This window comes from Peromyscus leucopus, chromosome 3 (assembly GCF_004664715.2).
Source record: "Peromyscus leucopus breed LL Stock chromosome 3, UCI_PerLeu_2.1, whole genome shotgun sequence".
Taxonomy (NCBI): Eukaryota; Metazoa; Chordata; class Mammalia; order Rodentia; family Cricetidae; genus Peromyscus; species Peromyscus leucopus.
In genome coordinates, this window is record NC_051065.1 from 102,863,609 (window position 1) to 102,888,959 (window position 25,351).

A 25,351-nucleotide genomic window follows, 5' to 3' on the forward strand; every position below is an offset into this window, starting at 1 on the left:
CCATCCACTACATTTTTCAGAGCAGACTATAGAAGAGACTTCATGTTGAGTCACAGGCATCCTGGTTCCAGTCCCTCTTCTGCCCTCTGTGTTGGCTGTAACAGCAGAAGGCAGGGTAATCCACATTGTGGTGAAAAGAGCCAAAGTGCTAGCAAGACCTCTTCCTTTTTTTTTTTTTTTCTCCTTTCCTAGACAGGGTTTCTCTGTGCAGTTTTGGTGCCTGTCCTGGAACTCGTTCTGTAGACCAGGCTGGCCTCAAACTCACAGAGATCTGCCTCCCTCTGTCTCCCAAGTGCTGGGATTAAAGGCGTGAGCCACCACCACCTGGCTGCAAGACCTCTTCTTATCCTTCCCATGTTTGTTTCCACAGGAGGGATCGAAAGCAAGAGCAGCACCCTCGGATGGGGGCCAACACTGTGTCCAAGGAAGCCTGAGATGTCAAGATGGAACTCTTTTTTTCCAGTTTTCTACTTCTCTAACCCTTCTACTTTTATCATCATAAAAGCATGCTGAGAGATTCAGAGTTCCAGTGTGGAGTGAGCTTATGGAGGGGCAGTTAGGGAAGAAGATTTAGAATCTATTGCATTCCTCCTCTCCTCTCCTCCTCCTCCTCCTCCTCCTCCTCTCTTCCTGGGGCTATAGAAGGAACACAGCCTCCTGGCTTCTCAGCTTTCAAAAAGTAAATAATTGTCATAAATCAAGAGTTTCAGATAAAGTTAAAACGGGTAGAATTAGATGAAAATCAGACCATGCACACATCCAATGGAGTCACATTAGGAAGAGTATGTAAAAAAGAGGGATGAAAAATATTTTCTATGAAACTACACACACACACACACACACACACACACACACACACACACAAAGATGTCTTTAGATTTTTCTCTGAATGTTGTCTATTAAGAGATGCTGACTGAGGTAGAAGTCGGCTTCATTAAAATTAGTGATGCAATGCTAAGGAAACCCGAGAGTCCAACACTAAGTGCATCAGCAACCTGGCTCAGAACAGAGTTCAAATGCAATGAGATCCCATTCCCAAGTCCTCACCTTCTCCCTGCTCCCTGACCTGCACACCACTGCTACTGCTTACACACTCAAAATTGCATCCAGGGTCAATGAAGTCATTTCTAAAAGTCTCAATAGCAAAAAGGAATTTCACTCCCCACTCTCTATCCCCCAAACTGCTAACTGTTCAAATTTTTTAAAGTCCTGACTATAAGCAGCGTCCCTACCTTGCACTTCGCCTTAGAAACCCTGCATCCCTTGTTCAGTCTCTAGAGCCCATCCATCATGCCTCCTTTAGGAACTTCACTCCAGGCACTGTTCCCTTCTCTTGTACTTCTTAATTGTTCCCCTCCCGCTTCCTCTTGCTCACTAATATTTACACAGGATCCATGGCTCTCTGACCTAAAAAAGGAAAAAACAAATCTCATTATTCCTCTCTTGACCCAACTTGAAACCTCTGTTCCTTTCTTCTCTTCACAAGCAAACATTTTTAATTGCCTGGGTTCTTGTGCCCCATTCACTCTTCTTGATTACACCTCCCCCCTCGGGCATTTAGAAACCTCTTACAATCCTTGGGGCTCAGTCCAGGGCACACTTTCCAAATACCCTCTCCGATGGTAGGCGTGCAAGGGTTTTCACTGGCATGCTTCCACCACTCTACTTTGGAGTGTTCTGCCTTCCTCCAGTCCCTCTGCTCACTTCATCTCTGGAGGGCCCTATCTTTTCTATTCCCTAAGAGTTACTGTCTCTTCAGGACTCAGTTAAGAGGCATCTTATTTCACTCCACAACACTCCTTGAGTGACCCCAGCCTTAAAGCACTTAAGCAAACTTTCATGGCATTACTAATACTGACAACCAAAGGCAAGATCTGCACATTTCTCATTGATCTGCTGGAATTTCCACTTGGAATTTTTACAGAGACTGTAAACTCTGCCCTAGATATCATCCCCTCCTATCTCTCTCCCCAGCTTCGCTTCCTTTCTCATTGTGGCTGTGAATGTGACTGCCAGCTACCCCACAGCCTGCCCTCAGCAATTCCACTCCCTAATGTCTGAGCTATCGCCAAAGCATGATTTCCATGTCGGCTTATTCTGCCTGTACTCACTACCATACTGCGCTCCAGAGCCATCTCCTTTTTCTTCTAGAACACTAGTTTGAATACACTCTCAGAACAGAGAGGAGACAGACATAACTGCCCAAGCATCCAGGCACAGTGAGTTAAATAATGCCATTAGGGACATGTGCCCACAAACGGCCCCTCTCATTCTCTTGCCCTGGAACATGAAATGGGCTGGCCTCCATCTCTGCCGGCAGCAGAGCCTGACAACAAGGAAGAACAGGAGCTGCACAGCCACCATGCTGACTGAAAGAGCAAGCTAACGAGAAATAGGAAACTGTAGGAATATACAACATACCAGGACCAGGAACTCAGACAGCTCGCTCTGGTTTCCTAACATCAGACCTTCTCAAGCTAGTGTCAGCACAACTTCCAGTTTCCTGAGAGACACTGCCTTTTGCCTTTCCGACCCCACTCCCACCCACTGTTAAGTCTAATTAAGGAGAGGAACCTTCCTGTGACCATCAAGAGTCTTGGTTAATACATTTGTTTGTGTTTTAGACAGGGCTGCTTATATAGGCCACATTGGTCTGGAACTCAAACAAGAAAAATCTTCCTGACTCAGCCTCCTGAATGCAGAGATGTCAGGCATGTGCCACCAAAACTGAGTTAGGGCATGTGGATCTGCTCAGTTATCTCAGTCCTCACATCAGTAAAGTGATTAAAACAGACAAACTCTACTGAATGTCTAGGGCACTAACACACTACACTTTTCTGAGTGTTTTTCCCTATACTTAATCAATGGGGAAAAAATGGTTACTTCTGGCCCAAGGATGGGAAAGTGCATATTTTAAAACATGAAGCTTTTAAAAGATGCTAAGTTTAGAATCAAATAAAAACTACATATTTTAACCTCAAATGTTGTTCATGTCAAGTTTAACCTAAAATTTTTAATAATGTCAATTTTCAGCTCATTTACAATAAAACACACAGGGTAGCAGGGAATTTGAGGCAGGGTTTCTCTGTGTAATATCTCTGGCCATCGTGGATCTCACTCCGTAGACTAGGCTGGCCTCAAACTCACAGAGATCCACCTACCTCTGCCTCCTGAGTGCTGGGATTAAAGGTATGCACTACCACTGCCCAGAATAATGTGGGGTTTTTTTTTTGTTTTGTTTTGTTTTAGTCCAATTAAAACATTTCCTTTTGATTTAGTAGATCTCACTTGGTACTTGGCAGGTGAGCTAGACCATTTTCAATGTATTTTGAGCTATATCATTTTCAACATGTTTTTAACATATTTAAAAAATTATTTTCACTATTCTTATTGCAGGAAAAAGATTAATCTTTCTTATAATACCATATTGAATGTAGTGTCCTCAAGAGATGCTGTTTTTTGTTTTTTGTTTTGTTTTGTTTTTTTAAGCAGCAACAGCAACAAAACCCTCTGGTTCTCTCAAGTGTCTAGATAAATTCACAAACCAATTACTAGTTACCCAATACACAAAGTACACATTACAGTGTTGATGAACTCCTTCATAAACAGCTGGATGCTGATATAGGATCTGATTCAGCAGGCCTGAGAGAGGATCTGAGATGCACCTTTTTAAAATCTCCTAGACACCAAGATCATCAGCAGTTAGGGGAACAAATGCTCAGGGTCAAGAGACAGTTGATGTTTCTGGGAATAAAAGGTAAGAACTTCAGTATACTGAGAACACTTAGCACAGAAGCAGAGCATGTCTTGGTTATACACCCAGCAGTGCAGGGTGGCAGTGGGGAGGTCTGGCTGTGGTGTCTTTTGCCCATAGGAGGGAGCTATGACTGCAAATTCCTATTCTCCTGAAAATATTTGCCACTGAGGAAAAACACCACAACCCACACTTAAGTGGCTATTCAAATATTCTACAGAACAGAGAACTGTGCCAGATGTCTGCTTAATCTAGTTTGAAAGTCAGGGAAGGTGAAAAGAATTAGTTACCCTAGAGTTACTTCCAAAGGCCCCAAAATGGTAGTCAAAGAAAAGAGAAGAGGCAGGTCAGTTATGTAGAAATAAATTTCTATGTCCCAAAGTCTTTGCAAACATACAGAAAAAAATGCTGCTGTCTAATGTCTAATGTGGCTGGGGCTGGAAGACATGCTGAAGTGTACCACATCACTTCGATCTATCCGGAACTGTGTGTGGAGCACACACCCACTGTTAAGACTGTGTAACAGCATGACCTGGTAACCTTTCAAACAAATCTCCATGGGAGATATACTGAGGGGCAAGAGAAAGAACAATGAGTCCGAAGTCTGGAATCCTAGTTCTGGTCCAACTTTCATGAAAGGCAAGTTAGCCCTGGGCAAGTCATCTGACTTTTATGGAAACCTAGTTTTCTTATCTATATGATAACAATGTGGAGCTGGCAGAAAGGGGAAAACCCTGACTTTTGGGACACCTGCCACAATTTGGTGACTCTAGTGGGATGTGAAATGCATAGCCCCACCTCCTGAACTCTGCACAGGGGATGAATAGACACAGGCACTGTTGTCTGTGGAGGTGTCAGCAGAAGGAAGAATTACAAGCCACTATGAGCCTGAGCTATGGGGCAGGAAACTTAAGACCAGCTCTTCCTGCGGGTGTTCCTTTTCACTCCAATCACTCATTTTCTCAGCATCAGCACATTTTTAAAACCCTTATAAAGGTAAAGAAATGTTCGAATATAGGTCTTTTTGCAGAGTGTTTGGGAAACTGGAGTTTTCCGAAGTCATTCCATGTCCACCAGACAAGCACTACAGGAGTGGCCAGTGTCCCTGTGGCTAACAAAACAAAAGCCCTCTTACAACCTAAGAGCAAAACCACACAGGAGGTTCAGATAGTGCCCCTTCACCTTCCTGAAGTCCTAGGATATAGTTTGTGTGGGATCTTTGGCCCTATACCACACCAAGAGCTCAGCAGGAGTTCTGAGCATGGCAGTTTCTTTTTTTTTTTTTTTCTTTTTCTTTTTTTTTTTTTTTTTGGAAGATTGCAGTGTTTTTCTTTTAAATACAAGTTTTTCTTACACCTATGTTTTAAATAAAAGAATCTGAGGGCTGAGGAGATGGCTCCATCAGTAAAGTGACTGATGCACAAGCGTGAGCACCTGACTCCAAATCCCAGTACCCATGTTTTTAAAGATCTGGGTGCAATGCTGTGTAATTTCTGCACTGAGGAGGTGGAAATGGGCAGAGCCCTCGGGCTTACAAGCCAGCTGACCTAACTTAAAGTAATGATAAGAAGATCAACAACATGCCAGGCGGTGGTGGCGCACGCCTTTAATCCCAGCACTTGGGAGGCAGAGCCAGGCGGATCTCTGTGAGTTCAAGGCCAGACTGGGCTACAAAGCAAGATCCAGGACAGGCACCAAAACTACACAGAGAAACCCTGTCTCAAAAAACAAAAAACAGCCGGGCGGTGGTGGCGCACGCCTTTAGTCCCAGCACTCGGGAGGCAGAGCCAGGTGGATCTCTGTGAGTTCAAGGCCAGCCTGGGCTACAAAGCGAGTCCCAGGAAAGGCGCAAAGCTACACAGAGAAACCCTGTCTCGAAAAACAAAAACAAAACAAAACAAAAAAACAAAAAACAAACAAACAAAAAAAACCAAACAAACAAAAAAAGATCAACAACATGGAGACTGATTAAAGGAGACTGTTATTTATTAAGTGGTGCAGTTTACCATTCGAGAGAAGCCATGAGGCACAATGAAACCCACTGTAGGAGTTTATTAAGGGAAAAGAATAGAATGGGTGTACATAGGCCTATGGGATGACCATGCAGGAAGAAAGTGGAAGAATAGGTGGAACCCACTTTTATAGGTGTCCACCCCCACCCATGCACATATGGGCTTATGTAGCTACACCAAGCATGTGCATAGATTGTGTGACCATGCTACATGCAAATTATGTGATCACGCAGCACACGGATTATGTAGGACATAAGGCCCTGGGATGACTAAGCATCTTGCCTGGCTCCTGGACAGTGCATGTGCGGTCATGTAGCTGGTAGAGTGGCTAGGAATTCTAACAGAGATACCCAGTACAGACCTCTGGCCTCCAGATGCACGTGCACCCACCCACATGAACACCCAACCACATGAACACCCACCCACATGCACACAAAACGTAGATAGATCTCTCTCTCTCTCTCTCTCTCTCTCTCTCTCTCTCTCTCTCTCTCTCTCTCTCTCAAAATCTCTCTCTCTCAAAATCTCTGTTTCTCTCTGTCTCTCTGTCTCTCTGTCTCTCTGTCTCTCTCTCTCTCTCTCTCTCTCTCTCTCTCTCTCAAAATCTCTCTTTTCAAAGTCAATACCCACCCTCTCTGAATTGCCAAGCTAGCCTTGCATTCCTGATCTTCCTTCTATCTTGACCTCCTGAACCCTTACATTTATCACCATGCCTGGCTTTGCTTTCTCTTGAATGAAAACAACAACAAAAAACCCATCTCAGCAGGTTCTCAAGGCAGATGTAGAGTCTCATCTTCCCTTGACCACGCAGCTCTACACCAGAATATCTTCACAGCTTCATTAACTTTCCACCACTGATAACCAAACTAATGAGAAATGTCTGCTCAGGCACCCTGTGGTACCCCACAACCTAACAACCTACTTCAAAAAAGGCACTAATGTTTTTAGTGTCATTTTACACACACACACAGAGAGAGAGAGAGAGAGAGAGAGAGAGAGAGAGAGAGAGAGAGAGAGAGAGATAGCGCGAGCGAGCTCCATTAACAATCTAGCCTCCTCCTTAAAGAAAACACACCACCACAATTAGAGGCTCCTAACCAGGCAGGCGTGACTCCTAAGCAGATGGCAGGCCTCATAATTAGGTCATTACATAATACCTCGTCTCTAACCAGCTTCTCTGTGCTTCATTCCGAGACTCTGGGCTGATGAGCTTTATACTGTGGTTACTTTAATTATAATTTGCTCTCAGGAACACAGTAATACCATGTTTTGATAAAAGGAAAGAATCAAGTTGGAGTGCAGAGGAAGTAAGAGTCAGAAGGTTGCTTTTGCCATCCATTTAAAGTAATTCAGACTTGTATTGTAACTATTCTTTGTATCTTGGTTTCCCAACTGTCACAGAGATTGAAGTGAGTACTTTGCCGCACTTATTCTAATACGTTGATAAGCTAGGTTCCACTGCAGAATTCAGGATTAATGTTATCTCACATGTTTGACTTATTTGGCTACTACCTGGCATTTAGGTATCATGGAAGGCACTCAGCATCCCACCACTGAGAGAAAGCTTGCATAAGAGGTACCCACGTGCACACAGGCAGTGACTTCTCTCAGCAAGACCTCACATAAGCACCAAATCAGGGTCAGCCTTTGATTTCCCTCAACCTCCCACTACAGGTACTCAGAGACCTCATCTAGCTCTAAAAAAGTTGAAAGCTTTCTACCCAGCTCCCAATACAGGCACCTCATTCTGCTCTTCCTTCTTATTCTGGAGCTATCCACCCTATAAATCACCATTCCAAGGTCAAAACTGACATCTTACACTCAGTTGGCTTTTAGGAACCCTGATGATTATTTCTGATATGGGAAATCTCATTTTCTCATTACAATCAACATGATTACTGTTTTACAAATACAAAAACCGAGGCCCCTATTTGTGCTGCTAGGAAAGGTGTGTGAACATTCAAGCCGTAATTCAAGATTAAAATAAGAGACTGTCAAAAGAAGAGATTGGTGCTAACACACACAATGAAAAAGTCTATACCTCCAGGTCACTCCTTGCTCCCCAACACCCTTAACATTTATGCTTTGGTCCCCTTGGGTTTCCCAAGTCCTGACACTGGTTTGAGGCAATGGCTATATGAGACTCAGTTCCAATAGGCTAGCCTAGGAATAGCCTGTGCCTGCCCTCACTCCAATTCTTACACTTCGATATCCACTGACTCCTGGCCCAGGTCCTACAACTCTCCTGCATTATGGCTAATGCCAAGTCTTGTGTTCTGAAAGCCACCAAAATGACCAGAAAAGAATTTAAGTGCCATGTACCCAACAAGTATGCTTGAACAGAGCATATGCTTTACATCTTATATGACTTGTGGAATAGGGGGAAAAAAGTCATGACCTTTCCTCCAGAAGAAGATGGGGTTTGATTTCTAGTAACACTGGAAAAGGTACTGACTTCTTTCTTTGAGCTTCAGTTCTTGTCTGTTTTTGAACACTCTAGCACATCATTTAGAAGCAGTGAGGGAAACTACAATGAAAGAGCCCCTAGCACAGTGGTAGTAACAACACAGTTCCTCCCTGTGGCCTGCTCTGCCTGATAGGGAGGGCACTCTTGCTCTGACCACACCACCAGCCTTAGAGGTCTGGGAAGATACATGGCAGCCTCAGAAACAAACACTGGTGGGACGGGCTGGAGAGCTGGCTGGAGAGCACACAGAGACCTGAGACACCAGGACAGTGGGTTCTGTCCAAGCACTGTATCTACAAATGGATCATTGTGCAGCTTTCCAGGCTTTCCTAGGTGAGAAAGGCTCGGAGAGGAGAACCAAGAGTCATCTGCAAACCTGTGTGTGACCTGTGAACCTCAAATATTGAGTGGGCAGCCAAATACCAGACTGGTACTGAGGCAGAGAGGCAGGCAGGAAACCTCAGACTGGAAGACTCACTAAGGTGATAACAGGAAGTACTTACACAGATTAGATGACCCCAAAGAGCTCCAGGCATTGATAATATTCAAAAGGTTTAATAACACAAAAGAAGCTGGGGAATGTAGGCCTCAATTAACCTTAACCAAGGATGAAATCCTAGAGCTAAAAACTCAGCTAGGATTTTTCTTTGCATTTTCTGAATCACCTAGAATAATAGTCAGTTCCGAACAAGGACAAAAGGAAGCCGCTGGCGGTCCCTGAGCTCTGGACCTATTTCCTCCTCTATCACAAAACCTTTGGAAAGCCTGTCTCTCCAACCACTCCAAGGCTCCTACTCACTCTGTCATTCCTTATGCATGGAGTTTTCTTACACGTAACAGCACATCAGCATCACCTTGGCAGTTTAAAAAGAGTTGTGCCATTGCCCGGCAGTGGTGGAGAATGTCTTTAATCCCAGTACTCAGGAGTTCAAGGCCAGCTGGTCCACATAGTGAGTTCCAAGACAGCCAAGACTATATAAAGAAAACCTGTCCCAAAACAAACAAACAAACAAACAAAAAGGGCTGTGCCAGTCAACGAGGAATCCATTCAGAATTCTTAGGCAGGTTTGGCACTTCAAATCTCCACAGGGGATTCTCAGCAGGCAGTGAGAAACAACGCACTATGCTTTCCACTGAGGGAAAACACTGAGAAATGATGCTGTCCTGTAAATCTCCCTTTTATGTGCCCCTGGCTTTCTGCCCAAACCAGTAGCCTTTGTGCCCTCAGACCTACCTCACATCTCAGGAGCAAGGTTCTAGAGTTAGAGAAGGGTTCTAATTCTACAACAAATACTTGGTAGTAACATGACTTGGATTCAGTTATAAAATGAGCAGCCATCACCTACTTTACAGGGACCTCAAGATTACATAAGAAAGTGTCACACCACAGACATGTACACCACAGAAATATCCAGCAAATCATCAGTGCCATCTCCCACCAACCCCTCTTTCCTAAGTAACGCCCATTTACTATGCACCTGACATCACCAGTACCTCAAACAAGCTGTTCCAGGAACTTTTGCTGATACACAATACACTCTACTTGACGTTCTGGTCATGGGCATCAGGTTCCTATCTCTTAGATTAAAAAGGACAACTAGCTATGCTCTTAAAGTAATGACTTGCTAAGTTACAAGGTAAAAAAACAATCAATGGCATCGGGTAACATAACCATCCAGAAATCCTCCCCTCTGAATGGTCAAAGCAGGCATCGAGCCTGGGCAGGTGGGTATTCTATGGCTTTGTTACTCCTCAGTTCATATGTTTATTTTATGCTTGCTCTCATAACCCTGTTTTTCCTCATGTAGGTTTTTAAGATGATTCTATTAAACAAGCTGATCTGAGTTCTGCATTATTTATTCCCATCAAACATCTAATCTATAAAGATCTAGTATTATTGTAACCATCCCAGTACATTATATAGGAGAACCACAGCTCAGAGCTCATCTGGATCCTCCAATGAAAGAACTGCTACCAAAAAGACAGCCTCTGGATTCCAAAAGCCTTCTGCTGTGCTCTAGACAAGGTTTTTAGGGAAATGGATTCACTCCTGAGAGACATACATACACTAAGCTCAATCTGTTTTCACAGCCTCACTGCAAAGCCATTTGTTGGCTGGGGTAAATGTCAGGGTACAGATAAGAAAAATGAGTTTTCATCACTGAATTCTTTGATCAGAGTTGTAGTTGAGATGTGTCTGATTAGACTGGGCCAGTCTTCACCCAGACAACACATTACCACCAACAAAGAGGTAACAGTTGGGAAACAAAGCAAGAAGAATTCAGACAAGCAGCACAGTGGAACTGACAGCATGAGAAGGCTGGGATCGGAAAAAGTCCAACACTGGCATAGAGTCAACACCTAGCTGGATGTAACATAATCCCAGCACTTTGGAGACAGAGGCAGGAGGACACCAAGTTTCAGGCCATCTGGGAATTCACAGTGATACTCAACCTCAAATAAACAAGAGTCAAGACCTAGAAATATCAGCAGAAAGGGGGACTTGGAGGCTGTACCCAGAATCTATGCAACACGCCACTGAAAGAAGTTAGACTTTGGGGTCCAAAAAGTAATATCCTGAAAGCATACTGCAATCCCTAGGCAGACCTCTGCACTGTAAGGCATGGGCAGAGAGGTTAGTGTTTCCCAGTTTGTTTCAAATAACTTCCATTTTATCTTCATAAAAGAGAGCCAAGCAAAATGCTAAAATAAAACATGGTTCAACTGGTTCTTATGAAATAATCTACAGCTGCCAGCTCTATTAGTCCAGGAAAGCAGGTCAAAAGAACTCTGTATACCACTACCCCAAGTGGGACAGCCACAGACAAAAGATGTGAGTACACACTAGAAGTTCTGTGTTCTATTTCATGGGCACGCCACCACGTCTGCAGTCTCCACACTGGAAGAGATGCAGTAGCTTCCTAGTCATTTTAGTACATGCTGCAAAGATTCTAAAGAGGCCTGAAACGCCCAGTTTAAGCTACTGTCATCACACAGCTCTACTAGAGACAACAGCTAGGACACTGGTGAGCAGCAAAGGTGCTTGAGAAAAGGAGAGAGCACACATTTCAAGGTGGTTAAATGAGAAGGCTGAGCAAAATCAGCATTTGTATGCCCAGTCCAGGCTGTCACTGTGCAGTACCCATCCTTCCTGGAGGACAGAGTCAGAGCAGGAGTAAGCACTCAGCATAAGCACAGCTCCTCAGCAGAGCAAGCTTAGATGTCTCAATACACTGCAGTAGAGGGTAATCGAGAACTGTTGGTAGGTTTGAACAATCCCTAGTCAGAAATCCTCTACCTAATAGGTGCTATGTTGGCTTAACCATCTATTAACTGGAAACATCTCAACTTCTGCAAAGCCACATTTTCACAATTGTGAAATAGGAATCATTAAGTCTATCCTAATAAGCTTAGTAGGAAGATCAAATGAGAGAGCAGGACGTGGTGATACACACCTGAAATCTCAGTATTCAGGAGGCTGAGGCAGGAAGTCAGTTTGAGGTCAGCCTGGACTATACAAGCAGACCTGTCTAAAACAAAAAAAAAATACAAAAGGGATTTTCATTTATTATAAAAATGTGATGTTTGCTCAAATACTTGCCCCTGCTTCCCTTATATACAATTCTGTTAGAAAAATAAACACGTAAGAAAGTGTAAAACATATGCAAATCCATAATGCAGGCTACATGGAAAGGTGACTGTCACTTGTAATTATATAGGTAAAGAGATTTCAGCTGGAGTCTGACGGAACAATAATAAGACATTAAACGGCAAGGCTTTGCACATCTACATCTTACAGAGCATTGCAAGTGTGGTTAGGATTTTCAGTCACAGAATGAACACAGCATCACTACATTCATTCTTAGAGACCTGGAGACTTAAGGAACAAAACAGTGTGTTCGCTTCAAACCATCAGTAAAGCCAAAGTAGATGCCCAGGTCAGCACCTACACTACACCTCAATCTTCACAAAATAGCTGGAAATCGGTCAAAACCAGTAGGGTCGGTCAGCTGATCACCCACTAGTCAACCACCACCACCTGGATTCACCCAAGATAATTACTCCCAAGGTATGGCAGAAGCATTCCTACAACTCATAGTGATCCACATCAGGGGAAATGGGACTGCTTCACGAAGAAGTCTCTGAGAATGACTTCCAAATCACTTTATTCTAGAGTCAAGGGGGCCACAGGTGATTCAACGTCTTAAATCACAAAGACCACAGAGAGTCTAATGGAGCTTACATTGGGAACTTGAGGTAAGATGTCACCAGGAAATGTGGTTGTAATTTCCTAGCATTTTTATTAACAACTCCCAGATACCCTCTCCTGGTTCTCCTATCCTGAAGCTTCACTAAGAGAAGACAAGGAATGAGGAAGCAGAGAGAGCAAAGTGACCAGAGCAATCTACAGACTACAAGGGAAGGAAGACCCCTTCTCCATAGTCCCCACTTCTCCAATCTCTATGAAAACACAGTGCTCAGCTCTACCCAGGGTCACTCAGCCAGCCACTGGTCTCTTGTCTGCCAGTACTTCTCAGCTGGGAATGCCAGAGTCCACTTCAGGATCCAGCATGCAATACTTCTCAAGAGATGTACTTTGGACCCTGAGGAACCTGTGACAATACCTGTGGACATTTTCACTGCTACACCTGTGGAGACCAGAAATGTTACTGGCACTAAGTGAACAGAGGCCAGGATGCCAACATCCTACAATGCACAGGACAATGTCCTACAAAAAGAACTGTCCAGCCATAGATGTGAACAAAGTGAAGGTGGAAAGCCCGGAAGTAGGCTGTGGCTCCTCATACACATTCTTCCATCATACAGTCATACCTGTGAAACACTGTGACAGGAGGATGGTCCCCATTTAAAAGAGCTAGACCTAAAAAGCAGGATGGTGGCTCATGCCCATACCTAGCACTCAGGAAGCCAAGGCAGCAAGACTGCCACAAACTCAAGGTCTGGTCTATACGCTGAGCTCCAAGCCTGACAAGGCTATAGGATGAGCTTCTGACTCAAAAACAAACACAAAACATGAATGAACCTCAGACATAAATATGTTGCTAGAAAAGAAGACAGGGCAGTACACAGCAAACACTCTGGTCAAAATGCAGACTTTTTTAAAAAGAGAAGAGAAAAGTAAGTAAGTAAACAAAATGCAGAGCCCGGGATGAGGAAGACAGCTCAGTCACAGGGTGCTTACCATGAGAACATGAGGACCTCTGTTTGCTTCCTAGAACCCACATTTTAAAAAAGCAAGTATAGGCTGGACATCATGGTGTATGCCTTTAACCCTGCACTTGCAAGGCAAGGCAGGCAGGCAAATCTCTTAGGTTTGAGGCCAGTCTGGTCTAAACAGTGAGTTCCAGGCCAGCCAGGCTATACAAGGGCTTAGGGGTAAAAAAAAAAATCTGGTACAGCAGGATGTATCTATTACCTAAATACCAAGGGGTGGAAAAGGGCAGATTCCTGGAGCTATTCTAATGAGCACCAGGCCAGTAAGAGACCCTGCCTCAAAAACAAGGTCAGCAGCACCTAAGGAACAATACCTGAAGCTGACCTCTAGCTTCTATGTGCAGGTGCATGTGTGAGCACCCACATGAGTGCATACATGAATACACACACACACACACACACACACACACACACACACACACACACACACACACACACACGGCATCCCCCTTAGATTTCCTCACCCCAAAAGAGACTATCAGACTGGATGAACAACAAATCCAACAACATAAAGCCATGGCAGTACATTTCATCAAGGGAACAAACAGTTCTAAACGTGTGTATACGTACTAACAGGATTTCAAACCACACAAAACAAAAACTACAGAACTACAAGGAAAGTCCTGGCAGGGTGGCTCAGTGGGTAAAGGTGCTTGCTACACAAACCTGACATCCTGGGTTCAATCCTCAGATCCCATAGTGTCCTCTGATCACCACAACCATGAGCCCCCAAGTCCCACACTGGCCAACACACACACACACACACACACACACACACACACACACACACACACACATCATATATACCCAATAATAATAAATAAATAAATTTAAAAGAACTACAAAGAAAGATACTTAAAGATTTCAGTACCCTCCTTGTCTTAGTTAGGGTTTCTATTACTGTGAAGAGACACCAAGACCACAGCTACTCTTACAAAGGAAAAACATTTAATTGGAGTGGTTTACATTTTCAGAGATTTAGTCCATTATCATGGTTCGACATGGTGGCATGCAGGCAGACATGGTGCTGGAGCTGAGAGTCCTACATCTTGATAGGCAGGCAACAGGAAGTGGTCTGAGACACTGGGCATGGTTTGAGCATATAAGAGACCTCAAAGCCCACCTTCACAATGATACAATTCTCCCAACAAGGCCAAATCTACTCCAACAAAGCTACACTTCCTAATAGTGCCAGTTCCTTTGGGGGCCATTTTCTTTCAAACCACCACACCACTTAAACAAAATTAGTGCGAATATAGAAGACCTGAATCAACACCATCAATGCGTGCATACAATGCAATCTACTGACATTTATAGAGCACTCTACTTACAGTAAAATATGCATTCTTCTCAAGTGACCACCAAAGACAGTCAAAGATATGTGGCAGTGTCCAATCTTTACTATTCAAGGACTGTTTTGCATATGGTGGTGGATATCATGAAAATCACACAGAGACCCTTACTTTCACTCATCAGCTTTGCTAGTGCTTGTGTTTCCTAAGACAATTTTTTTTATCCAATGTGGCCCAGAGAAGTCAAAAAGTTGGATATCCCCATAATAATTCTCAATAAGTTGAAAGAATTTAAATCCTACAAAGCAGGTTCTAAGATTATAATAATCATACACAGAATTAACTTGGTAACAGAGAAAAAAAACTCTGGAGAAGTGCTCAAATATTTGGAAACTAAATAAAACACCTCTGAATAGCCTATGAGTCAAAGATGAGATGCAAAGGGAAATTAGAGGCAGGTACAGTGGCACTGGTAGCCAGAGTCCCAACTACTGGGGATAACAAAGATAGCAGGAGCCCAAGAGTTCCAGGGAAGCCTGGGCAATATAGTGAGACAAAGAAGAAAGGGTGGGGATAGCAAGTACTTTAAACTGAATGAAAACGGGAATATGTGAAATGATGACTTAAATGTGGTGGTAAAGGTGCAGTTTGACAATATACATGAGAGCCTTCAGAAAGTACCATCTATTGGTCCAACAACTCTTCTGGGTCCCTTTATCCTAATAAAAGTAGAATTGTGTGTATACGAAGATATTTTATATAGCGTTAATATACAAAGCTGTAAACCTAAATATGTGGTGATGTATCCCCCACTATACTGCGTCTCCTAATAAAATTTATGTGAGGATCAGAGGAAAAAGCCAGCCACTATAGTAAACATAGAAGTCAGGCAGTGGTAGCACACACCACTCTAATCCTGTCATTCGGGAGGCAGGGATCTGCCTGGATCTCTATGAGTTCAAAGCCACACTGGGAACAGAGCCAGGTGTGGTGACACATGCCTTTAATCCCAGGACTAACCATAGAGGTCTGGAGGTCTGTACAAACAGACAGGAAGTGACAGAGCTGGACAGGAAGAGGAAGTGATGTAGCTGGACAGAGAGCAAATGAGATAGCAGAACAGAAAGGCATATAGGCGTGGGTATACAGGAATTAGTTCTCTTTGGAGACTGAGGTGTCGGTGAGGTGAGGTTAGCTTGTGGCTTTTCCTATTCTTCTGATCTCGCAGGTTTTCACCCCTATATCTAGCTCTGGGTTTTTATTTAATAAGACCTTTTCAGATTCATGTTACATAAATATTCCACAGTAAGAAATTTGCTACATTATGGTTTATATATGCAGCCTTAAAAGTGAACATTTATACTCAACAATAGGAGGAAATATTATATATAAATGAGTTTTTTAAAAAGCAGACTTCACAGTGTGAATACAGTTAATATGACACACCTTAAAATTGTTGAAGTACATTTTTATCAAGTATTTTAATCAAAATGTTTTAATACCAGTGATAGAATCTAGGGCCTCTGTATATGCTAGGCAATTTTTATACCATTAAGCTATATCCCCAGCCTTTTAAAAAATGTTTTTAAAACAAGTTTCAAGTTCTCACACACACATTTCTCATAGGTGTATATAATACGGATCATGTAGAGGTAGAGAAGAGAGCTCAGAAGGTAAAGTGCTCGGCATACAAGCAGGAGGACCTGAGCTTGATCATCAGAAAAGCCTAGCTTGGTGGCACACACTTGTAATCCCGTGCAGGGGAAGCACAGCCAGACGGTCCAGAGGGCTCACTGGCCAGCCAACAGAGCCTACTCAGCAAGCTCTAAGCAAACCCGTTCTCAAAAAAAAAAAAAAAAAAAAAAGAGGGGTGGAGTATGAGGCTGGAGAGATACCTCAGCCATTAAGAGTACTTGATTACTTGCAGAGCACCTGGGTTTGTTCCCAGCCCCTACACTGGATGACTTACAACCTGTTACTCCAGCTCCAGAGGATCCAATGCACATACCCACATGCAGGAAAAACACTCATACACATAAAAGGAAATAAAATCTTTTTTCAAAACGTCATTCAACACAAAGGCAGTCCACATCACTCTGGTAGCACCTTAGAAGCAAAGACAAGGGCCAAAAGGGTCAAGACAGACCAGAGTCCAGGCTCAAGATCCAGAGGGTCCTTGTGACCAGAATAAACTGACTGGAAGCAACTTGGGCCCCAAATGACTGAATCAAGGAGTCTAAATATTCAAGTTACAGCCAATAAGCAGTGTCAACATTGTAGCTAAAATTACAGTAATGTCTTCAAAAAAAAAAAAAAAAAAAAAAAAAAAGCTCAAATCCCATATAGCAGTGAAGTTTTTTTCAAGGCGAATGATGAGCTTAATGAGCTGAAAGTCCCACTTTCTTCTGGCTTCACTTGGCTCCAAGGGCACAGTCTATACTTACATTAAGCATCCCAGTTCCTTGCCTTAAAAGATTTGACACATGCAACGTTAGTGGGTGAATGTTTGATAAGCAACAGAATATTTATACAGTCTGAAAATATCACCCAACAAAATACTAACTACAAGTAGAAAAAAAAACAACAAAAGCAGGTAAGTAGCCCTATGGTAGAAAAGCAATAACACTTAGCCAGGTGGTTAGTCTCCAATCATGGAATAAGCACTGTGTGCCTCTTCCCGAGATGCCAGCCAACAAATATGCATAGCCTGCCTGTGACCAAAGGAAACAGCAGACCACCTGAGTAAAGGGCCTTCCCACAAAAAGAGCTGCCCAGCACTCGGTGAAAATGTCAGGTCACGAAAGACAAAGCAGGATTAAGGAGCTTCTCCAGACTAAAGAGGATTTAAAAGACAAGACAACTAAATATTTGATCCTGATTATATCCCTGATCAGGGGAATGTTTTTTCATTTACTATAATAGGTACTAATGAGACAACTGATATGTTAGAATAATTAAATTTTATGTGAAGCTAATTTCCTGATTTTAACAACTGGATTTAGTATGTTTAGGGAAATACTGAAATATTTTAGGATAAAGGGATTTTTACTTTCAAACAGTTCAGTAATAAATAGGTAGATAGATAGATAAATAAACAGACAAATAAGTATATAATAACTATAGACTAAAAGAAAGCAAATATGGCCAAATACTAGTAGCCCTTTGGCACTTGGAGGTTAAAATATATGGGAATTTGTATTTTTTTAACATTTTTAACATATCATACATACTATATTAATATTTTTGAATAAGATCTTTTTTTGCATTATATTTGAACTGTTATAAAATTATTTCAAAATAAAAGGGTTGATTTAAAATGAAAGGACAAGACAAATGAAAAGCGCTCCTGGGGTCCTCTTGGCCACAGACTCGGTTCTTAGCCTACCTTCCTTGCCAAGGATGTGCACTGTCATGACAAGCAGTGACTATATAGCTGAGCAGACTTGGGTTCTCACTCCTGTGTCCTGCATGAAATAAGCTTAAAGAAAAAAGGTGACATTTATCATTTCAAAAAAAAAAAAACAAAAAAAATGGAAGATATCCCTATCATTTATTTGTGTGTATGCATGTAGCAGTCAGAAGACACCTAGCAAGAATTGGCAATCTCTTTCCACCATGTGAATTCCAGGAACTGATGCAGGTCATGATGCTCACAAATTGAATGTGGTGGTATACTGAAAGAATAATTTTGCATAGCAAAATCAAGTTGGTTCAGGAAGGCAAAGATAGATGATGAATAGATGAATATCAAAAACTCACAGAAATAATTTTCTAGCTATGGAAAGTCAAAAAAGACAAACTCAACAAAGATGTATTTTCAATATTTCCATTCTTATTTTGATTTTAAATCTTTAATTTTTCAATGGTAACATTAATATTTCTGATTATAAAAGTAATTATGATTATTATTTCAAATATGCTGTTTCAAATAATGCAAAAATTGAGTAAAACAGTTTCCTGGACAGTCTGCAACAATGTGGAACCTTCCCAATTTGTGGGAGCTGACTGTAGGTCAATCAGCTGAGAAAATATGGTTACCTGCTCAGAAGCAGATCCATGCTCAAGTAAGCAAAAGATCTTTGGTTCAAACCTCAGCATCAGAGTGTGGTGGTGTGCACCTTTAATCTCAGCACTTGGGAGGCCTCAGATGAAGGTGGATCTCTGTGAGTTTGAGGCCAGCCTGGTCTACATAGTCAATTCCAGGATAGTGAGAGATATACAAAGAGACCCTGTCTCAAAGGCAAACAAAACACACAAACCCCAGCATAAAACTCTTAAGTTTAAAATACAGTTTGAGAGCAAGCCCTAAGCAAGCAACAGGAGAGAGAAAAAGTCCATGCTGCAAGTAAAGGTGGCTCTGTCCCCACCAGCTACTCTGTTAGAACTGAGGACCTCACAAAGTGCCCCACTGATAAATACAGTACACACAGGGTCCTTTCTTACCTTCTACCTTCCTGCCTAGCAAGCCACCAACACAAAAGGCAGCACATTTGTGTGTAAGTCTCTTCTTGTCACATATAGGTCCTACCCAAAGATACGACCATTTTCAGCTCTCTAGGGCTCTGCATAAAAAAGGAATCAATAAAAGACTATGCAGATAATATTCATATATAAATTTTCAAAGATGAGGAAATCATTGAGCTGAAGAGATGGCTCAACAGTTAAGCACATGTAGTGCTCTTGAAAAGAATGTGAGTTCAATTTCCAGCACCCACGTCAGATAGCTCACAACTGCCTGTAATGCTAATTCCAGAGGATCTGATGACTCTGGCCTCCTGGAGCACTGACACTCATGTGTACATACTCACACAGACACACAGACATACACAGAATTAGAAATAAATTTTTGATGAAGAAGCTTTCACTAAACATTCTTTCCAGTGGAAACAGAGCATGAAAAGTAGCCTCCAGCTGCTCTGCCCAGGGCCTGGGTTCCCTCTTGCCTAAGTGGTGAGTTGGAGGGATGCACTTCCCCTCTGTGATTAGCTTATCCCACTGCCACTTTATGTCACCCACACATGTCATTATTTTGTAATATTTCTCCGGAAAACATTCTTCAGAATCTTCATATTCTATACTGCCCTCCTTTTGACCCGGATAGTACCAATTCCATGTGCACATTCTATCCATTCTTTTTCAAAGCATGGTATCATAGGGGAATCTTGAAGGGCTATATATCACTTTGGACTATTAAAGGAGGATCTAGGCCAATGCCCAGCCTTTTCTGCATGCCAAAGAAAGGCATGGTGTCTCATAACAGTGCCCTTGTCAGCTTTCTGGTAGCAGCACTGGACCAAAGGTTTGGGGGAGACCATGAACCATTTTTTAATGGAAAAACCAATGGACTAGAGAGATATTGTAGAAGAATTCAGACTAAAACTATCATCAACAGCTCTGAACTCTACATATTACTTAGTGTACAATATTTCAATTCTCTGGCAGTTCAAAGGTTAATAGCACTTTTCAGAATTTGGCAGAGACAGGTCAATCACAGATGGAACTGGGAGCTTTGTTCACTAAGGCTGTTTCCTTCTGTAGCCAGATAAGAAGGCATTTTTCAAAACCAAAGGGCACAAGAACATACGTACTCCTCCAGAAGCTGAGGAAGCTAAGAGAGTGATCTCATCCTTTTAGAACCATCAGAACTCAAGGTGACAGTACCCTGATTCCCCTGTTACTCTGACCAATTTCATAAAAACAAAACCTCTTTTGCTGCACTTCAATGCTAGCCACTGCACCAAGAGTGAAATATTTAAAATTAATAGGCTAGCAAAGCAGCATTCAACACAAAGCAACTGTACATAGGAAATATATTCTAAGGGCAGTCTCAGAATAAACACATCTTCTGTGTTGCCTCTAAGACCAAGGCCCATTTCTTTACTGGTCCTTCTAGTTCTGGTAGATAGACAGCTTTGTTGTGGCTCAGAAACCAAGCTTCACTCACTACTTCCATGGTTCTTTGCTACGCTGGTTCCTCCCCTTCTCCAGGGCACACTATCTCTAGAAGCAGATGACTGATTCACCCTCTTCTCTTCTTGCCCCACAACAGCATCCATCAACAAAATTAACTCACTACCAAGTTCCAACCATCACCCTTAATCTTGAACTAAATAACAAGAGCACATGAGCTCATGTATAAGGGAGATTTCTAGAAGGAAGAGTGTAGTAGGACACACCTATAGGGTCAAGGAAATTGGTTCAAACCAGTTGCCAAGGCATGCACATAATGTACTTCCTTATGAGCCAACCTGAAATCAGCCTGAAGGCCTAGCATCAGAGGCTGTCAGAGTTCCTGATTGCTGTCAAAGTTCCTGATCATGCCCAGCCAATGAGGAATGACCACGCAATGCCACCAGATTGGGACACAGTTTGGGTGCTGGGAGGTGAATATATAAGGCCTTCCCCGTTATTGAATAAACAAGTCTGTTGTTTGCCTTCAATTGACTCCTGGTGCCTGTGTTGTTTACGCTGTGCCTTCTCATCCTCTCCCCAGAGGGAGCTATTAGGATCCAGCAACAGAGGAGAAACATTTCAGACTGAAACAGAGACATGAAAACCCACTGAGGGCCAGGTATCATGGCCCACACTTTTAATCCCAGCACTCAGAGGCATACATAAATCTCTGAGTTCAAGGCCAGCCTGGTCTACATAAGAGACCTTGTCTCAAATAACACTGAGGAGGGAGAGTAAGTGTGGAGTCTGCTAGGTTCTGCTCTTTCCCAAGCTCCACACTCCAACTGCATACCAGCCTCTCCCTGCCAGAACCTTTGTAACAAATGTGTTCTGGCATAAGTCTTTCCCTTCCTCTACCCTCCATTTTCATTAATAGAGCCATAATGCCTTCAGTCACGATAATAATTTCAGTCACTTCCAGTTGTTTCCAAATCCAAACACAGCACTCAGCACCTTGCAGTAATGCTACTACAAGATAATCCAGAACTAACCCCACTACCACAAATCTCAGCCCCAGCTCTCACCTGGACTCTTCCAGAAGCTCAGTATCTGGATACAAACGTCTCCACAGTCAGCCTAATCAGGGTATCACCAGAAGCCTTCTATACCCCAACCCATGGGTACCCTTTTCCTTGCTCTCAAACCACTTAACATCTATTTTACTAATCACAAAATGATAATTACCCTAAACATACCAATCTCCTCTGTTTCATAACAAATTCCTCAAGGGCAGACACAATGCTTTGTAACTTCCCAAATATGTTTAAATGAGCACATATGGGGCTAAGGAGATGGCTCTGTAAAAGCATGAGTTCTAATCCCCAGAACCCATGTAAAAGCTGGGTAACAGCACTTGGGGTTCCACTCTCCCTAGTCCCTCTCTTACAGCCCTTCTCTGCAGCACTCACCACAGAGCTATCACATGCCCACTTCTTCCCCACTGAACTAGGTCCTGACTGAACAAATAATTGTACTTCTTTCTTTACAAGTCACAGCAATTTGATTCAGCTGCTTGTCATGAATCCTTCCTGTGTGCTATGTCACTAACTGCACAGAACACTGGAGATTCAAAGACAAGCCTACAACCTGGGACCTCAGCATCTGGCCCACTGAAAAACATGGAGGAAAACTTCTTGAATAAATGAGTGAATGAATAAGCCTGAGAACTTTGAAAATACTTTAAGTTCAGTCATCTACAACAGATATGCATCACTCATGTCCCTGACACTGCTGAGTGACATTAGAGGCCATCACTACCTGATCATTCATCAAATGCTTGCTCAGTGTACTGCTTAGTTTTTGTCCATTTGATACAAACCTAAACATATCAGAGAAAAGGAAATCTCAATAATTGAAGGCCTGCCTCCATCATACTATCCTGTAAGCATGTCTATGGGGTATTTTCTTGATTAATGATTGATGTGGGAAGGCCTACCCCACTGTGTCCAATCCCCTCTCTAGGCAATGCCACCACTATGTAGTGATAACACCTAGGCAGGTGGTCCTGGGTAGTATAAGAAAGCAAGCTGAGCAGGCATGAGGAGTGAACCAGTAAAGAGCTTTCTTCCATGGTCCCTGCAACTCCAGCTCTAGGTCCTGCTCTGATTTCCCTCAATAATCATCTGTAATCAAAATGTGTACAAATAAACCCTCCCCTCCCCAAGTTGCTTTTTGATCAGTGTTTTATCACAGCAACAGAAACCAAACTAAGACACTCAGTCACTATCACATATCAGGTAATCCTCTAACTACCAAGGACATAATAGTAAGCAAAACTGACAAAAGTCTCTGCCCTTATGGACCTTGCATACAAACAAGGAGACTGCATGATACATATATACATTTCGGTACAGACTGGAATGTGACAAGATTTGTATAGAAAAACAAAGCAGGAAAGGCAGTGATGCAGAAGGGCAAAGGGCAAAGGGCAAACAAGTTCAAACCAATGTTGAGGGAAGGACTCCCTGAAAAGTTGACATGTGAACAGAAGTGTTAAAGGGGGCTAGCAGGAGGAAGTCTATCCAAGGCAGAAGGCAGAGAAGGCAGGAGCACACCTGGCATACTCAAGGACTACTGGAAGACTGAAGCAGGTGGAGAGTAGAAAACAACTACTTTTGTCAGAGAGACACAAGGTTGTGTGGCGAGCAGGAAGCATGCAAGGCTTTCTACGGCACATCTGTCTTGGTTACTGATAACATTTTAATTTCCTACAATTATCTGATGACTCATCTCTAACTCTGAAAAGTGCCCAAATGAATAAAATAATTTGTCAAACACAGATAATGACTATTGCAAACTACTAGGACACAAATCCTAACAGACATAGGAATATATCTAGATTACACTTACACTAAACTAACTCATTTACTAATTTTTAACTCAGTAATTTTTTTATATCTCAAAAAAAAAAAAGAGTTTCACCTTTAATCAAGAGTGATACAGTCTGGGTATGGGGGCATATGCAATTAATCTCAGCACTCAGGAAACAGAGGCAGGAAGATCTCTAGGATCAGGCCTAATCTACATACTGAGTTCCAGGCCAGCCAGGGCTACATAGTGAGAATCTGTCTCAAAACAAAACACAATGGGTGATGCAGGAGGAATTCTGTCTCCATCTGGTTAATCAGGCCAGTGACTGAACATTACCGACTATCCTTGACCACTCTGCTTGCTGTGAATAATCACATGCAGAAACAGGAAGAAGAAACAGTCACAGAAACAGGGACAAGACACAGTCTCATCAGGAGGAATGGTTTAAGAGAATTATCTTAGAGGACATTTAGGTAAGATTCCTTTTTATTTTTTTGACAATGTGTCAGGAGTGCCAGGCTGGACTCTGGCTCCTCCAGCCTCCAAGTGCTGGGATTATAGGCATGCACCACCACCCTAGCTGCAGTTTCTTTTAAAGTAAACAAAGGGAACACAAAATAGAGCAAACCTGAATTTAGCTGAAAACCAGAAAATATGCTAGTTCACCTGCCTATAACTTTGAGGAATGTCTTACATCTGGTTAAAATGGAGCAGGACCAAGGAGGCCCAGCAGGCTTTCAAAGGAGAAGCAACGTACTCTGGCAATAAATGCAGGTAGCCCAGCAGGATATGAAAGAGGGTTAAGACAGCAGACACCAAACTGTCCCAATAGGACCAAAGTCCACACCACAGGACTATGAGGACCTCCCTCAGTGCTATGAGTGAATATTATCCAGACCAGCTGGCAGAACTGTCTTTGAAGGGCTAAGTCTCGGCATGTGCGGTCCAATGTAAACACCTCCAAGCTGAAGTTTCCCCTTATTCCCTGACTTAAATATAAATTAGTCAGAGTCACAATTGTCTATGTAAATCTAGGCATGTTAGCTTCATATCTGCAGTCTTACCAGCTGGGATGCTGAGGAAAGAGGATTGTCATGCATTTGAAGCCAGCCTGGACTACATAGTGAGTTCCAGACCATCTAAGTTACTGAGTGAGATCCTGTCTTTTATTTAAAAAAAAAAAAAAAAAAAGATTCTAAACTAGGAAAGGATAAATCTGAAATTAAAACACTGAGTGATGACTTAAACAGCAAAGATAGCAAACTGAGGACTATAATCAAAGCAGTAAAAGTGAACTTAATTCCTCCAGAACTAGAGAGGCAAAAATGAACTGGAGATTGATTTTAACAGTTGTGGTGGTGTGGGTGAGCACGGCACCCCCATAGGCTCATATATTTGAATACTTGGTCTCCAGCCCAAAGAACTGTTTAGGAAGGGTAAGGAGGTGTGGCCTTGTCGGCAGAGTTGGGTCACTGGAATTGGGCTGTGAGGTTTCAAAAGCCCAGGCCAGGCCCAGTCTTCCTGTCTGCTTCCAACTTTCAGGTAAGACACAAGCTCTCAGCTACTGCTCCAGTGCCATGCCTGCTGCTGCCATGCTCCCCACCATGATGGTCATGAACTCACCCTCTGAAACTGTAAGCAAGCCCTCAATTAAATGTTTTCCTTAATTAAGCTGCCTTGGTCATGGTGTCTCCTCATAGCAATAGAACAGTAACATAGAAGTGTAAAATAAAGAGAACAAAATTAAAAACTTAGGCTCAACAACAACAAAAACCTGTTTGTTAGTAAATAAATATAAAAGAATTCCTTCAAGGAAGGAGAAGGAACT

The 25,351-nt window shown here is 42.6% G+C and overlaps 1 protein-coding gene across 18 annotated transcripts in view; it reads right to left on the bottom strand.

Annotated features, from left to right (window-relative positions):
* The window catches only part of Aak1 (AP2 associated kinase 1), a 161,111-nt gene that overhangs the window by 106,565 nt on the left and 29,195 nt on the right, over nt 1–25,351 (bottom strand). The window contains exon 1 of one of the 18 annotated variants that reach the window (XM_037203883.1): nt 1,233–2,219. The exons of the other annotated variants lie outside the window; for them this stretch is intronic. The gene's annotated coding sequence lies outside the window, so the exon portion shown is untranslated. Of the gene's footprint in view, nt 1–1,232; nt 2,220–25,351 lie in introns of those variants that run through there. 18 annotated transcript variants of the gene reach the window in all.